A 16,881-nucleotide genomic window follows, 5' to 3' on the forward strand; every position below is an offset into this window, starting at 1 on the left:
GTGTTTTTTGGTTCTTCTTGTATATGTGTATGGGATTTTTTGTCCCTGTATGTACATGTTTTTAATATGTATTCAATAAAGATGCATTTTTTTAATTTTGTGTGATTCCTGATACTCCTCCTCCCAATCGGCCAAGAAAGCCCAATCTTTTCTGTCTTTTTTGCGATTATGTATATTTTAAATTATTGATTATATGTATACTTTCTTATATACAGCATATGTTAGCTAAAGAGACCTTTTTTAAAATTACATTTTGTACTGACTTCAGGTCAAGAAACAAGGTAAACATTTTCTTTATTCGCTTACAACAAAGACCTGTCATATGTAATATGTATGTACTGAATGGTATTCCAAAACTTGTTATTTGTATTTGTTCAATAAAATCTAATTATATTAGGAAAAATGATATTAGAGAGATTTCTGCCATCTATAAGCATGCATTGTACAGTATATTTGGTATGATTATATGTATTTAATAAACATATTTTCACTTTGTATAAAATATCACGTCCTCATTTGTAACATTCATATTTATGGCCAGTTCACACCAGAACATGGTGTGGGAAACCCACATTTTGTGCAAGTTTCCTGCATCACGTTCGTATGCACTGCAGTTATGATCTGTAGCAGGTGTCAATGTTAACCTAATGACACCCCAAAAGTGTGTTTGCCTACACCATAATTGCATAGTGCAGTCATGCCATGGAATCTGGTTGCTGTGTATTTCCTAAAGTAGTGCATGCACTACATTTGATGTGGTCCGGTTTTCAGCCCATTCAAATTAAATCACATTGCACATTGATCACATGGGAATTGATGGTGTTAACCAGTTCTAATTGTTTTGTGTTTAATACACTGCCTGGCTGAAAGAAAAGTCACCACAAAAAAAAAAAAAAAAAAAGGTCACACACTCTAATATTTTGTTGGCTTTGATTACGGCACACATTCGCTGTGGCATGGTTTCGATAAGCTTCTGCAATGTCACAAGATTTATTTCTGTTCAGTGGTGCATTCATTTTTCACCAAGATCTTGCATTGATGATGGGAGAGTCGGACCACTACGCAAAGCCTTCTCCAGCACATCCCAAAAATTCCCAATGGGGTTAAATTCTGGACTCTGTGGTGGCCAATCCATGTGTGAAAATGATGTCTCGTGCGCCCTGAACCACTCTGTCACAATTTGAGCCCAATAAATCCTGGCATTGTCATCTTGGAATATGCCCGTGCCATCAGGGAAGAAAAAAATCCATTGCTGGAATAACCTGGTCATTCAGTATATACATGTAGCTCCAGTAGGATAGTTACTGCATGCTTAGTTTGGTTAGTTGATTAGTTAATTCCAGGTGGTGACTTTTTTTTTTGGGCCAGGCAGAGTCTGTCTAATGTACAGTATATATTTAAAATTACTTTTTTCAAATTCATTTTTTATTGCAGTTGTTTGTTATGGCACTTAAAATATATGGTATTAGGTGATTTCTAAAGTTGAGCTATCAATTTAAAGCAGTACTCCAGCTTTTAACTACGTATAAAACAAACATTTTGGCTAGTATATTAAATTAAGGAAAATCAGCTTTCGCTGCAACCCCCACCTTCAGTGCAGTGTTGTCCCCCACAGAAAGACCTCTCTGCCACTAGGTGTTGCTTCTCTTCATGTTTAAATTACAGAATGGTCATTCAACTCATAGTCTCTTAGCCCAGGCTGTCATGGACCTGCCCTTTGGGTGTCTGCCATCACACCAGTCTGAGCTCACAGAATTACAACACAGAACATGACATTGCATGAGAGATGTTTTGTAGTATAGCAAGGTTCATCAATCACAACAGCTGGACCAGAAGAGAAAGGACCATGATGTTACTGGACTGGCAAGAAGAATATAGGGTAAGTATCTTATGCATTTTAGGGGTCTGTAAGGAAGGGGAAGAAGGACAGCAAGAGTGCATTAAAAGTGGATATAAGGAAGTGGGCTTTTACTAGTTTAATCAGTTGAAAATATATATAATAGTTAGAAATTCAGCTATCATCCACTCAGGAAATACTGAAGAACCACAGCTTTACCTAGGTTAAAAAGCACATTCCGATAGGAACATTGGAGTTGATTTACTAAAACTGAAGAGTACAAAATCTGGTTCAGCTCTGCATAGAAACCAATCAGCTTCCAGGTTTTTTTGTCAAAGCTTAATTGAACAAGCTGAAGTTAGAAGCCGATTGGCTACCATGCACAGCTGCACAAGATTTTGCACTTTCCAGTTGTAGTAAATCAACCCCATTGTTTAACAGGTGATGTATGCTGGTTGATTTCATCCCTTTTTCTTCCTCTTGAAAAGTCTAATTAGTTGTTAATTTTAATTTTGGCATTAACATCAATAAAAGAGAACATGCCCTATTTAGATATGACCAAACAGGTACTGGGGTTTAGGGGGATAAATGTGGGATTTAAAGGTTCAGATTTATAATTTTTTACAGTTGGGATGTGTGAACATGAGCGGTATATTATGTATGTTTTGCTCTATATCTGTTGTGAAAATGTAAGAACTTTCACTCATGGTTTTAGTACTGTAGCAAGCAAAATAACAATGCAAAACCCAGAGAATCAGATTTTCAGAGCTTCCCATATCTTTCCTCCCTCTTCCCCTGCATGTCACTTTTTTTTATCTACCCTTAACCAGCCGTTCTACAGCATATCCTCATTCTACCTGCTTATCATCATCTCCCTCTCATTCGCCTGTACGATGTGAACTGCGAGATTCTGAGCACATACAAAATAAGCATAAACAAGCCAAGTTGAAGGCACAGAGTCTTCCTACCACAATTGTAAGAGTCATTTTTATGAACACATATTAAAATTCTTGCACTGTTACCATACTGAAAAAACTCTCACCATGCATTCTGTTCTACAAACAAAGCTAATATTTAATAAATAAATGCAATTATTGCACATTTTAAATCACAATGTCATGAAAAGAATCTTCTAATGATTTACGCCAAAGCTCTGCCAATTGTGTAGATCTTCCTATACATATTGGCTTTAGCATTAAACTATTCACCAATTGTATTCCTTATGCCTACTGATATCTCTCTGAAACATGAGGCCAAAAGAAAGTATTGAGAAATAAAGGTCCGTACATTACTATATTTTACACAGTTTAGAAGCCTGTAATAGATTATTATTATTTTTAGATTATTTAGATTTTTTATGGTGCTTAAACCTCCCCACAGTGTATCAATCTGTTAGTACAATAATTTGAAATACAGTATATAGGGTAAGCACCACATAGCAAACATGCTTTAATAATAAAGCTGTTTTAGGCACATACATACAATTATACACTAGGTACAAATATGTCATATCACATCAAGTATAACACAGCATAGGTATTCATTCCACTGTTGAATCACACCAACAACACATAGAACATTTAGCAGGTAATGTTCAGGAATACATACAAGAGTTTAGTACCCATAATAGAGTATTGCAAAGGATAGCTGAGCCAGAGCATGCTGAAAAGAGAGAGGAGGAGGAAAAACCAAAGTTTCAGATATGTAAGAACCCCCTTCTTCTAAATGAGATAGGAGGTTCTTGGGAAAGGGGGCTCTTACATCCTGGAAACATTGTTTTTTCCTCCCCCTCTCTCTTTTCACCAGGGTCTGTCTCAGCTAATCTTTTCAAAACTCTATTCTGGGTACTGAACTCTTGTATGAATTTCTGAACATCAGCAGTTAGATTTTCTATGTGTTGCTCATTTTACCTATATACATTAGAAATGTGCATGATGGAAAAATGTGTTTTGTTTCTTAGTCATTCTTTAAGTAGTTAATTTTGTTCTGTCATATTTTCTTGGTATATTTGTTGTTCCAAATCGATTCGTATTTTCAGTATTTATTTTCAGAAGTTATTTTGGAAGATTGGCTATATTCATTTTAATGCATTCATTTGTTATTATAGGAGATTACTTATGCACTGTAAATCATCCCTGCTAGTCCAACCCACAAAGATTAATGAAATGAGCTGATTGGACGATATTGGAGTCACGTGCATCTGAAAGCAATGAATGGAACAAAGTCAAATTTAGATTAATTTGTTAAGTTATGATTCAGAGATTCTGATGGATCCATCTTCAACCAAAAACAAAATCCCACATCCCTATTATTGTTTATACAAAAAGAAAAAAGAAAAAGATGGGACTTTTGAGACACAATATGTATCTAAAACCTTGTATATATATTTGCTATCCAATATTCATAAAGGAATAAAACATCAGTGTGGTGAAGCAAAACATTATATCAAAACATAGTTGGTCCTTAACTGGTTGCCTACCACACGCCGCCTTTTTACTGCAGCAGCGTGGCTCTCCCAGGCAAACTGACGTAGGTCTACGTCGGTCGTGCACCTGCAGCTAAGGGGGTGAGCACGCGCAGCAGCCGTCGTGCTCCTGCCCCCGCTCATCAGCGGGAAAGCCGATGCACGGGGCAGGTGGCTCCGATTGCCGCCTGACACCCACAATCGCTCCCCGCTGAGAGAGAAGAACGGTCAGCTGTTGTAAACACAGCTGACCTCAGGACCAGGGATAAGGAAAAGAAAAACACCCATGAGGGATCACCAAGGAAGCAAAATAGCAGCTTACCAAAACGAATTGGTCACCCAAACTGATGGATAGACGATGTCAAACATAAGACGAAACCGGTCGGGTGGAGTAAGACGTGACGTGACCACGCCCTCACAAGCCGGCTTCTTGCTGTTGGTGTTTGCGGAGATGCTGCAACACTTGGATCTTTGCCAACAATGTTACATGCTGTATGATGTCTTCTCGAATGTGAGTTTTATACTTTGTGTTTTTAAATAAATCAATTGTTTTATGGAGTCATACTATGTCCCTATTATCATCTTTTATATGCCAATGAATACCAGACCTGAGTTATCTGTCACTATTGGAGTGACACCTGGTAGATTTCTTTACTATTACTATCAAGCCTACAGTGGTCTATCCATTAGTTTGGGTGACCAATTAATTTTGGTAAGCTTCTATATTGCTTCCTTGGTGATCCTTCACAGGTGTTTTTCTTTTCCTTATCCCTGGTCCTGTGGAATTAGGACTTACCTGCTGGGACTTGCAGTTCCTTGACGTTCCTTCAACACTATATATACATTTTTTTGATGCACTTTTTTGGACACTGATTGATTGATTTTTTCTTTTTCCTCTTTGGTGCATGGACTATTTTTTGGATTCACACATGTGTTCATGATTTATTGATATAATTATCAGATCAATTTCACAGTGGTTTCATATACACTATTGTTGTTGAGTATATATTTATAGTATTGATTTATGCATTTAATATGCAGTCTAATTATTAGCCCTGAAATTTTTCACATACAAACAGACCGTTCTCCCTGGAATGATTATAGTGCCCCTGTGATCCTGCTATATAGGAGCACAGGTCTCTATGGTCATTCCACAAGCCACGCCCCCCCCCACAGTTACAAACACGCCCCTAGGTACACATTTAACCCCTTGATCACCCACACTGTTAACCCCTCCCCTGCCAGTGTCATTATTACAGTAACAGTGCATATTTTTAGCACTAATTACTGTAGTAATGTCACTGGTCCCCCCAAAAGTGTCAAAAATGTCAGTCAGGGGTCTGATCTGTCCGCCGCAATGTCGCAGTCCCACAAAAAATCGCAGATCGCCGCAATTAATAGTAAAAAAAAAAAACAATAAAAATGAAATAAATCTTTCCCGTAGTTAGTAGACGCAAACCAATCAAAATAGGCTTATTGTGATCTTTTTTTACCAAAAATATGTAGCAGAAAACAAAATGGCCTAAAATGTTAAAAAATTTTGATTTTTAATTTTTTTTTGGGAATGTTATATAGCAGAATGTGCAAAATATATTTATTTTTTTTCAGGAGCGTTGCTTCTTTTTTGTTTATAGCGCAAAAAATAAAAATCGCACAGGTGATCAAATACTACCAAAAGCTCTATTTGTGGGAAAAAAAGGACATCAATTTTATTTAGGTATAGCATCGCACAACTGCGCAATTGTCCGTTAAAATAACTCAGTGCCAAATAGCTAAATATGGCCTGGTTATTAAGGGGGAAAATCCTTCCGGTTCAGAAGTGGTTAAAGCCCAATGCATTTCATGGACTTGATCCACTTCTTCAGGAGCCGTTAAAGTGCTTATACACACAATAATCTAGACAGAAAAAAACAAAATTGTTATTTGTCATCCTGGTAATATAACTAAGAGTTACATCTCTAAAAATATTGCGGATGGGGGAAAAAAAGAAGAAACTTTAAGCCGGAGCCTTACAAGGAGTCTCTTCCTTGTATCCTTAATTCTCAACTTCTATAAACAGGCGATATATTGTTACTAGAAACCCCCCCATGTGAGGGACTATCAAAAGCCTAAATCTGTCTAATGCACGAGACCCAGATGGCTTTTCTGGCAATTATCATAGGAAATATTGTGAACTATTGGTCCCACATTTGTGCTCTCTTTTTAATGCAAAACAGAGGGCTATTCTCTTCCCATTCAGGAGAATACGGCATTTATTCATGTCATAATAAAACTGAGAAAAGACCTAACTATAGACCTATTTCATTAATAAATGTGTACTTAATAATAATGACAAAAATCCTTGCTACTAGACTTAATTATTTTCTCGCCCTCTATATTCATCCTGACCAGGCGGTATTTGTCCCTAACAGACTTCTTATCAGATATGGCAGGTTATAGATATTATCTCGGCTATCCACTAAGAGTGGGACATGAAGGTGGTTAGATGGTGCATGCTAATATCATTAGATGTGCATATAGCTTTTGATTCCCTTTCTCGGAAATATCTTTTGTATGGTATAGCACAGTATGGGTTTGATTCATAGTTTCTTTTGATGCTCCCGATCCTATACGACTTCCCACAGCATCCGTGATGGTCAAGGGTTATAGATTGCAAAGGCTAATAATACATGAGGGTATCAGACAGGGTTGCCCCCTGTCCCCGCTACTGTTTTTTTTTTTGGCTCTAGAGTCTCTGGCCATTAAAATCTGCAAATATGCAGATATTCAGGACATAGAATGCGGGGACAGAGAGCATAATTGTGCTTTCTTCATGAATGACGTCTTGATGTTGCAGTCTTCTTCTATTATGTCTATTCCTAACTTGCAGACGATTTTGCGGCTGTTCACGCAAATATCAAATCTTTCGGGTTAGCTCAGCCAAGTCTCAAGCCTTAAATATATAATTGGAGGAAAGAACAGTGAATGCCATTAAGCAGACGTACTAATTTCAGTAGCAATCTGAGGCCCTCCCGTATCTGAGTATCTTTCTCACACCATCCTTGCACACCTAATACTCAAAGAATTACCCACCCTTATACAAAAATGTTTTGGAAGATATGACCAAATGGCAACCTTATCCTCCGGTATGGTTTGGTAGACTGTTACTTTAAAATTAATGTTCTCCCATAGCTGTTATATTTGGTTCATACTATCCCTGTGGCAATCATATGAGTGATCTGCATACATTCCCAAAAAGTTGTTATAATTTATTTTGGGGGCTAAAAGGAAGGCCAACTCTATACGTGCTGAGAAGGAGGAGGGGTCTGGGAGTTTCAGACCTAGTTAAATAATTTTATGCGGCTCAACTGGCTCACCTAATTCGATTCAATACTAAAGAGCTATATGCTCTGTGGATGCAAGCAGAATCCTGTTCATGTTCAGATAGATCAAAATTGCACTTGATGTAGCTGTCTTTTAAAGACAGACTTACTACTTTCTGCTCATTCCTTTTTTTTACCCCTGGGAATGTAGGATAGGCTAGCCAGGACTTACAACTTTAAATCCTGTCACAATCCCCCCGTGCCACTTTTTAGGAACTGTCCTGGATTGTGGTTAATGAGCGGCTTTCCTCAATACTTAATGATAAACTCAAGCTGTTCAAGAAAACCTGGAACCCCTGGATTCGACATCTATTGGGAGACACCCGGGCTCATCTGGTTTAAAAAGAGGCCTGGATTGGGGGAGTTAGCATATCCTTTCTTTTCTTTTCAGTTCTTTCTATTCGTTTTTTGTCTGTCCCTTTTTTCTGTGAGTAGAGGTCCCCGTATTGATTGTGTGGTATGTCAACTCCTAATTTTTTGGGTTGCGAAGTCATCCCCTTCAATTGGAGGGGGTTGGGAGCCACGCATTATGCCAGCGCACGAGACGGTGGAGTGTGTATTCAGCTAATGGGATAGATGTCCCCTGTTGAGACTTAGTTGTGACCATCACATTGCACCTCAGCAGTCTACTGACAAGATAAAGAGGCTAACGTAACCCTAGGCTCATTTAAGTTGCCAAGTACCATTGTGGTAGGATTTTGTTATCTATGTGTATGAGGCTAGGCTCCATGGACTTCAGTGGGTCCTGATTTCCTTACCATGTGTGATATTATTTATCTTTACTTTTGTAAGTTTATGGAGATGTATGGCTTGGCATTACCCCAATGTTATCCTATAATGTGATTCTTACCTTTCTCTTATAAAATGCTTGTCAATAAAGATTATTGGTAAGCAAATAAAATTGTCTGATTATTCTTGAGTCAAAACGACTGCGCCTCTCTCATCCAAAACATAAGTATTCTTTCATTATGTTATTAGGTTGAATTGATTTTATTATTCCTCTCTCTTCTGTCTCCATTTTCTTACTCCCAACCAACTTTGTTTGCAGGGCCGCACACAATAATCTAATTAGAATATTCACTGGGGTGTGGGAGCAGGGAACAGGGATTAGGCAGGATAACCTGGCAACCTCTAGAATAAGAGTATTAGTACTTAGAAGAGGGATGCCACCGCCTCTCACACATCACCTGCCTCCTTTTTTGGGGAAGAAATATGATATATATGGCTGTAAGGATAAGCTTCTAGGAGATATACCTTTGAGCATATGTTTGTAACTACATCTATTTCATGGTGTCTATGAAACCCCTATGGTTTTCTGTTTTTTTTTTTTTTCTTTTGCTTATTTTATGAAGGTTGTTTGTGTTTCCGATTGTGTTGTATTGTTATGGTTACTTTATAAATGAATAAAAATAATTTATACAAAAAAAAAAAAAAATGAATATTCACGCTACGCTCAATAGTATAAAAATGAATTGATTCAGATTATTCCTTATGTCGTTACATTATTCAGACACTTGAAACTATAAGACCCCATTCACACTTGTGCTACTAGTAATGTGACTTTAGACATCAAAGTTGCATTACAAGTCATACCCCATGTTTTACAATAAAAAAACATTCATATATGTGCAACTTAAAGTAGTAGCAACCTAAAGGTTGTTCATGCACTACTTTGGTCCAACTTCAAGGCTGGTTCACACATATGCAAATTGGATGCAGGTTTCCCCACATCCAATTCGCATGACAGGCAAGTGTGACCAGCTCTCAATGGAGCCAGTCCACACATGTCCGGGATGGCCATGGTCCAAAATGAAAAAGGGTCCTGTGCGTCTTCTGGACCCATTCAGGTGCGAATTCAGGCTAAAATTTGGACCTGATTCACACCTAAACTGGTGAACAGGGACGCACCCAACCTCAGGCACAAACTATTGGGCATGTGTGAATGGAGCCTAAAGCAACTTGAGGGCCTTAGACTTAAATGTTAACCCTCAAAAGTTGCATGAAAGTTGTACCTGAATGTTTTACAAGCAACAGTGGGTCCGACTTTACCGAGGGACAACAAGTCACATCCAAGTCACACCCATCAAAAGTTGCACTCCAAAGTCATACAATGTTGGAGTCGTACAAGTGTGAATGGAGTCTAACAAAAGGCCAAAACTATGTCATCATGTCATATTAATGAAGCAAATGAACACGACTGATTTAGCTGTTTTTGTTATAATTTATTTAGGATTCATTGAAATGCATTACTATTGTGATTACTGAAATAGGAATAACAAAAATGTTGGCAGAATTTTGATTAATAATAAAACAAATCACACATGTCTAATATACATGCATGCATTTTTGTTGGTGTGATTCAATAGTGGAGCGAATACCTATGCTGTAGTATGCTTAATGTGATATTTGTACCTATTGTATTGTTGTATGCATATGCCTACAGTATATGCCTAATATAACTTTATTGCTAAAGCATTTTTGGTATGAGGCATGCTTACTCTATAAATTATATATTCAAAAGAGTTTAAAAGTATTGAGACAGATTTTATTCTATGTAACATCTTGCCAACCACTCTATAGCTGTATGACAGCTACTGTACAGTGCAGTCATCTAGTTCTGGGATGCTGTCATATGATGGCTCTGTGGTCTGTGATCACAGTGTCTGGAGGACACTGCTGATCACATATTGAGGTAAAGAGTCAATCAGCTGCTCTTTACCACGTGATCAGCTGTGTCACGGATGTCATCAGAAGCCAGTTATCAGAGGAGAGGAGAAGAGAGCTGATAACCAGCTTCTCTAAATGGGACATCTACACTGTACATCGTTTTGCAGGACCGCTAGTCGGGGCACACGCACAGGCGTCAATTGGCCACAGGGGCCAATTAGCTAATCAACGGGTCCGCCGACCGCGAATTCCCGCCGGGTACCCGTGATCGTTTCTCGTGGAGACAAAAGGGTGGTCTGCCATTGCGTTGTTCGTGCCCATTGCCATCCCATGTTTCTGCAGGTAAAATTTGTTTTGGAACACAAAGTGATTGAGCTTCAAACAAAAACTGGTGGCATCAATCAAAAATTGAGACTGCCTATAATTCAAATTGGGGTCTTTGTAAAGAAAATGCTGTAAGGCCTCAAGGCCCACTTGATGTGGGATAGATGTATACAAGGAGCATACATCAAGTGATGCCCACATGGAGTGGTGACTGTACTTGAGAAGGGTGTCAATGACATAACTGGAATCCTTGATGTATTAAGGTAATGTGGAAACTATGGGCTGTAAAAATAAATCAATATAGTGGGATAATCCTGCAGTAAAACTATCTGTACTTGCCATGATAGGTCTCCCTGGGGGACACTCAGTGAATTTGTGGATTTTGGGCAGATGGTAAAAGTATGGAGTGCTACATATGGGGGGCAGAAGGGATTGCTTCTCCCTCTTACACAGCAGCCTATCTTTGAATGCCTCATTGAGAAGATGTTGCAACTCCAATTGATACTTTGGTAGGGGATCGCCACTCAGTGTGCCATAGGTTTTGGTGTCAGATAGCAAGCAGTAAGCTTCTTTTTCGTAATCTATTTTGTATGACCAGACCGCCCTCTTTGTCTGCTTGTTTGACTACTACATAGGGCAATCATATTGGCGCAAGGAAGGTGGGTGAGGCTACATCCCATAGGTACTGTTCATATGAATAGGACAAAAAAGTTAACTTATGTCCTTAAAAAAGTTCATGTGCTGGCTCCATTAAATGGCTGCTCAGTGTGCAAGCAAGAAGAGGCTTGTGGGTTGCTGGAGAGAAAATACAAGTGCCATCTAAGTGTAGCACATCCGATATTTATTAGCAAGTGGTATAAAGGTACTCACAAAATTCATGTGTATAAAAACCTTGGAAAGTGCTGTAGTGCATATCCCCCTATAGATAGGGATCCATCAGGATTGTCTCGTTGGCTGCAGCTGGCAAGGATGAAGCCTGTGGATGTCAGCAATTCCTGTGTTCAGCGATGTATCTGCACAGCCTCACGTGACATGACGTTCATTTCTGTGTGCAGGGGGGTTGCCTAGGCAATGCATTTGCGGAGCATACGCTCCTTCCTATCAGGGCCATTTTAGTTGAGGGCTTAAATAGGACTGGAGCGGCCTCCGCTGGGTCCTAAAGGTCCAGACCAGCAGTGACCGTTGCCTGTCCCATAAACAGCTACCAGATTATTAACTGTATTGCATGATCAATTGACATATAAAACTTTAAAAATGCATATTAAAATACGACATGTATGAAAAAATTGTAAAACCATCTCAGCTGAGGACAATTCATTATAAATACAAATATGACTCTAAAAGTGAAAGTAAAAATAATAAAGGATTAAATAAAATAAAAATAAAAATAAATTTGAAATAATAATACTAAAAAAATAAAAATAAAAATTATACTAAGAATAAAAATAGAATTAAATATTATATATGAAAAAGTGTACATATATACATAAAATATACCCACACGTAAAAAGGGGAGGGAACAGCTAATTGTGCGATTAAATTAATGTATTAGTTTACATTTCTTCATTCAACCCTCCGGGCGCCAGAGTATCCAGGGAAAAAAATCCCATAAGTTTCCTTCTGGCAGAGACACTTGAAAAGTTCCGCCGTTGGGAGCGTGTTTGTAATAGATTCAATGACCCACACCATGAGGCCCAAAGAGGATTTCTCATGATGTTGTAAAAAATGTCGGGAAACACTGTGCTTGTCATTACCGCCCTCTACAAAGCGCCAGTGTTCACCAAACCTCTTTCCCAAGGTGCAGATAGTCCTGCCCACATAATGTGGGCTGCAGGGACAAGATAGGCAGTATATAAGGAGCTCTGTGGAACAATTAAAAAAATTCTTAATGGGATAGGTGCAGTCTTTGATCACAAACTCTTTTTGACAATGGGGAACATGTTTACACGTTAAGCACAATGCCTTGTGACATTAATACATGCCTGTCAGTGGGATAAGGCAAGGCCTTATTCTATTGGGTCCTGGTACACGTTTAAGTTTGCTTGGGGCCACTAGACTTTTAATGTTCCTAGCTTTTCTATAGGCTATTTTGGGGGTAGTACATCTTTAAGATGCGGATATTCCATGACTATTGGCTAATGCTTGATCAGCACTTGTTCCATCTTTTTAAATTTTGCGTGGAACTGTGTAACGAACCGGGGTACACTCTCTGATTTCTCCTGTATTCCTATTATGGTCTGTTTTGGGCCTGTTATGTATGTGGTGTATGCCTTATCCAGAAGGGATTTAGGGAATTGTTTATCAGTGTATTTTTGTTTTAGTGAAGCACTTTGTTCCATATAATCTTTTCCATTTGTGCAATTTCTTTGCAAACGGCAATACTGACTTTTTGGAATATTTTGGATCTATCTAGGATTATGGCAACTTCTAAAATGCATAAATGAATTGCCAGCTATTGGTTTCATATAGTTTCTGGCTTGTATTGTGCCATTTTCCTAAAAGAGCATGAGGTCAAAAAAGGCAAGTTGAACAGAATCATGTATTGATGAAAGAGTAAGACCATATGTATTGTTATTGCAGCGGTTGACAAATTCTGTAAAGGTGGGCCATTCCAGATGACTATGATGTCATCAATATACCTCCCATAAAACACAATGTGGAAGGTATAGGGATTGTTATGTCAGACGTGGTTGGCCTCCCAGTACCCCATTGTGAGATTGGCATAGCTGGGGGCAGAATTAGCCCCCATTGCTGTGCCATTGACCTGTAAATAAAATTCCCCATCAAATTCAAAATAATTGTGGTTTAAACAGAACCTGGTCGCATTTATTATGAATTGTACATGTTGTGGATTGTAAATATAAAGGAACTATTGCGCTTACTGAAAAACGATTCCAAAATCAGCTGCTGGCACTACAATACAACGATATTCTTATTCTCATCAGCATGGATGACGTGGCGCCGAGGCTCAGCGGGGAGTCGCCCACACTCCGGCGCCCAATCAGAAGATAGGCAGAAGGGGAGGAGGGAGGCCGCCGAAGCATCTCGCAGTTCCCGGAAGTGAACAACAGACCATGGGATGTGTCCAACCATGTAATAACAGTCTACATGATACGAGTGTAGTACTGCCCCTGACAGAAGGGACATGATGGAAATGAATGTATATTAATGTATTGTATTGCCAAAAATAGTAGTAGCAAGCCCAAAAAAGGGGGGAGGGCCTGCATACGGACAACCGTAAAACAACCGCACACCTCCATCCCTATGAATATTGAAAAAGAATAACAAGACACAGGACAAACAGAGACGAAACAGACAAAAAGACAAAGACAGTTGGGACTTTAAATGAGGCGGTGCCTGCCCAAGGCTAGCCACCTCCATCCCTATTAAGTATATGAGGGGGGAAGGGGAATAAAAAGGATACGAAAAGGGATAAGAAGGGTGATTAGGGGATCGGCATATTGGTAAGATTTATATAATATGGTATAAATTATATAATATATATATATATACATGACATCGCATGAATATCGTATTCTTAGAGAAGCCGATACCCTATATATGTTTAGAGTGAGGTAAACCGGGAAAAGGGGGGACAAAGGCGGGACTTTGAATGAGGTGTGCGGAGTCGGTGGTCACAATGAAAAATACAGTCATATGGAGATAAAGATTTTAATGTATGTCATATAGAAATTGCATAACATAAACTCATTGGTACAAATTACATCAACACTGCATGTGTAAAATGGCACAGTCCCAGAGTAATAAAAAACATCCTAAATACCAGATCATGACTCATGGAATACACAATGAGAAAAGTAGATCATTGATAAAAACACATATAAAAGGTAACATGTTAATATGGGTAAGGAGTGCATCCATATTAGGCGTGACGCGTTTCGTGGATACATTCCACTCGTCAGGAGCCAAGTGCACCCCAAATCATCATTTCAAGGGAAGGTCATTTCAAACAGAGTGTTGTGGATGGGTACTCCCAAAGGGTCAAAGAAGTCTGTTCCGGGAGCTGTAGGGGCCCAGACTGGGGCCAAAGGCATACCACATAGGCATTCCATAATGTCATGAAGGTGACAAAAATGTTTGACCGTCACTTAGCATTGGGGCACTTTTCCTCTTCATTCCCTCATCTTTCACTTTCATTCACCCCTTCACTTTTGCCCCCTTATTTTGCACTTCACTCAACTCAGTCACCATCACTCACTTATTATTCTCGCTGGGTGTGGTCTTTTACCTATTTTCTTATTTCTTATCAACCGGTTTTTCCCTTTTCAGCATTCCTGAAGTTTTTCAGATGATCCAGTCTATCTCCTTCGATTAACTCAATCCATTTAGGTATTTATACTTACCTCTTGAATTACCTCTATACCAACTTTAATACCTCATATTTGTCACTGTATTCACAGTGAAAAACTTTTATATTAATCAAATATCCTTACCTATAGATATCCTTGGAGATCAATACCTTGATATCATCTCAAACATTTTTGTCACCTTCATGACATTATGGAATGCCTATGTGGTATGCCTTTGGCCCCAGTCTGGGCCCCTACAGCTCCCGGAACAGACTTCTTTGACCCTTTGGGAGTACCCATCCACAACACTCTGTTTGAAATGACCTTCCCTTGAAATGATGATTTGGGGTGCACTTGGCTCCTGACAAGTGGAATGTATCCACGAAACGCGTCGAGCCTAATATGGATGCACTCCTTACCCATATTAACATGTTACCTTTTATATGTGTTTTTATCAATGATCTACTTTTCTCATTGTGTATTCCATGAGTCATGATCTGGTATTTAGGATGTTTTTTATTACTCTGGGACTGTGCCATTTTACACATGCAGTGTTGATGTAATTTGTACCAATGAGTTTATGTTATGCAATTTCTATATGACATACATTAAAATCTTTATCTCCATATGACTGTATTTTTCATTGTGACCACCGACTCCGCACACCTCATTCAAAGTCCCGCCTTTGTCCCCCCCTTTTCCCGGTTTACCTCACTCTAAACATATATAGGGTATCGGCTTCTCTAAGAATACAATATTCATGCGATGTCATGTATATATATATATATATATATATATATATATATATATTTTATATAATTTATACCATATTATATAAATCTTACCAATATGCCGATTCCCCTAATCACCCTTCTTATCCCTTTTCATATCCTTTTTATTCCCCTTCCCCCCTCATATACTTAATAGGAATGGAGGCGGCTAGCCTTGGGCAGGCACCGCCTCATTTAAAGTCCCAACTGTCTTTGTCTTTTTGTCTGTTTCGTCTCTGTTTGTCCTGTGTCTTGTTATTCTTTTTGATTATATGTTTATTTATACAAAAGAGCTGGGGCTCCTTTAAGAAAAATGAAATTTTCCCATGCCAGTCCCTATTTATACTCTATCTGCTATCCAGATCACATAACCTGAGGAAGGGTCCCACCTGAAATGCGTTGTCAGGACAACAGATGGAAGTAGCAAGACTCTTCTGCTCTTCTTTCCCTTGACTCCTGCGATCTCCAACCTGCTCTTCAATATCAGCAGGTCAAGCTTCATCTTGGTCGGCTTCCTTCTGAGAGCCTGACGTAACATCCAGCTCTCGTACTGGTGCAAACTCACTGTGGAGAGGTCCTTTGACCAGTCAGGGCCGGCCACTGAGACGCTGCCACTGCTTCACACTCCTCTTTGCCTGTTAATCATGGGCACTAGGTGATCTGGCTCTCCCTCTCCGCGTCCCCCTGGGACACCCCTCCAGCTCCATCTCTACGGCTAGGACTACAGTGAGACCGCCTGCACCGCTGCATAGTGAGTCAGCTGAATATGCAACTATGAGTCATGTACACTCTCTTGAGTTTTATACCACAGACTGGGGGTCTCAATTTAAGGCTTGCGTTGTCTTAAGCTGTTTTTACATATCTTTTTTTAATAAACATTTTCTACACTTCATCAAAGGGCGTTACACCATCCTTGACTTTGTTTGCTGCCATCATCATCACCCTTTTGGGATCATTCAGCTCTTATATGTGGTTACCCTTGGTTTGATTAAACAAAATGGAGAGATTCCATCTTTGGAGAAGTCACATTTTGGACATGCTTCAAGAGAGGAAATGAAACATTAACTCTACTGGAATTAATTCTCCAGGAGTAATAGTAATAGTAATAGTAATAATCTCACTTGTAATTCTCTGAAGTGATCTGGAA

This window comes from Pelophylax lessonae (genome assembly GCF_965119305.1).
Source record: "Pelophylax lessonae genome assembly, chromosome: 3".
Classification (NCBI taxonomy): Eukaryota; Metazoa; Chordata; class Amphibia; order Anura; family Ranidae; genus Pelophylax; species Pelophylax lessonae.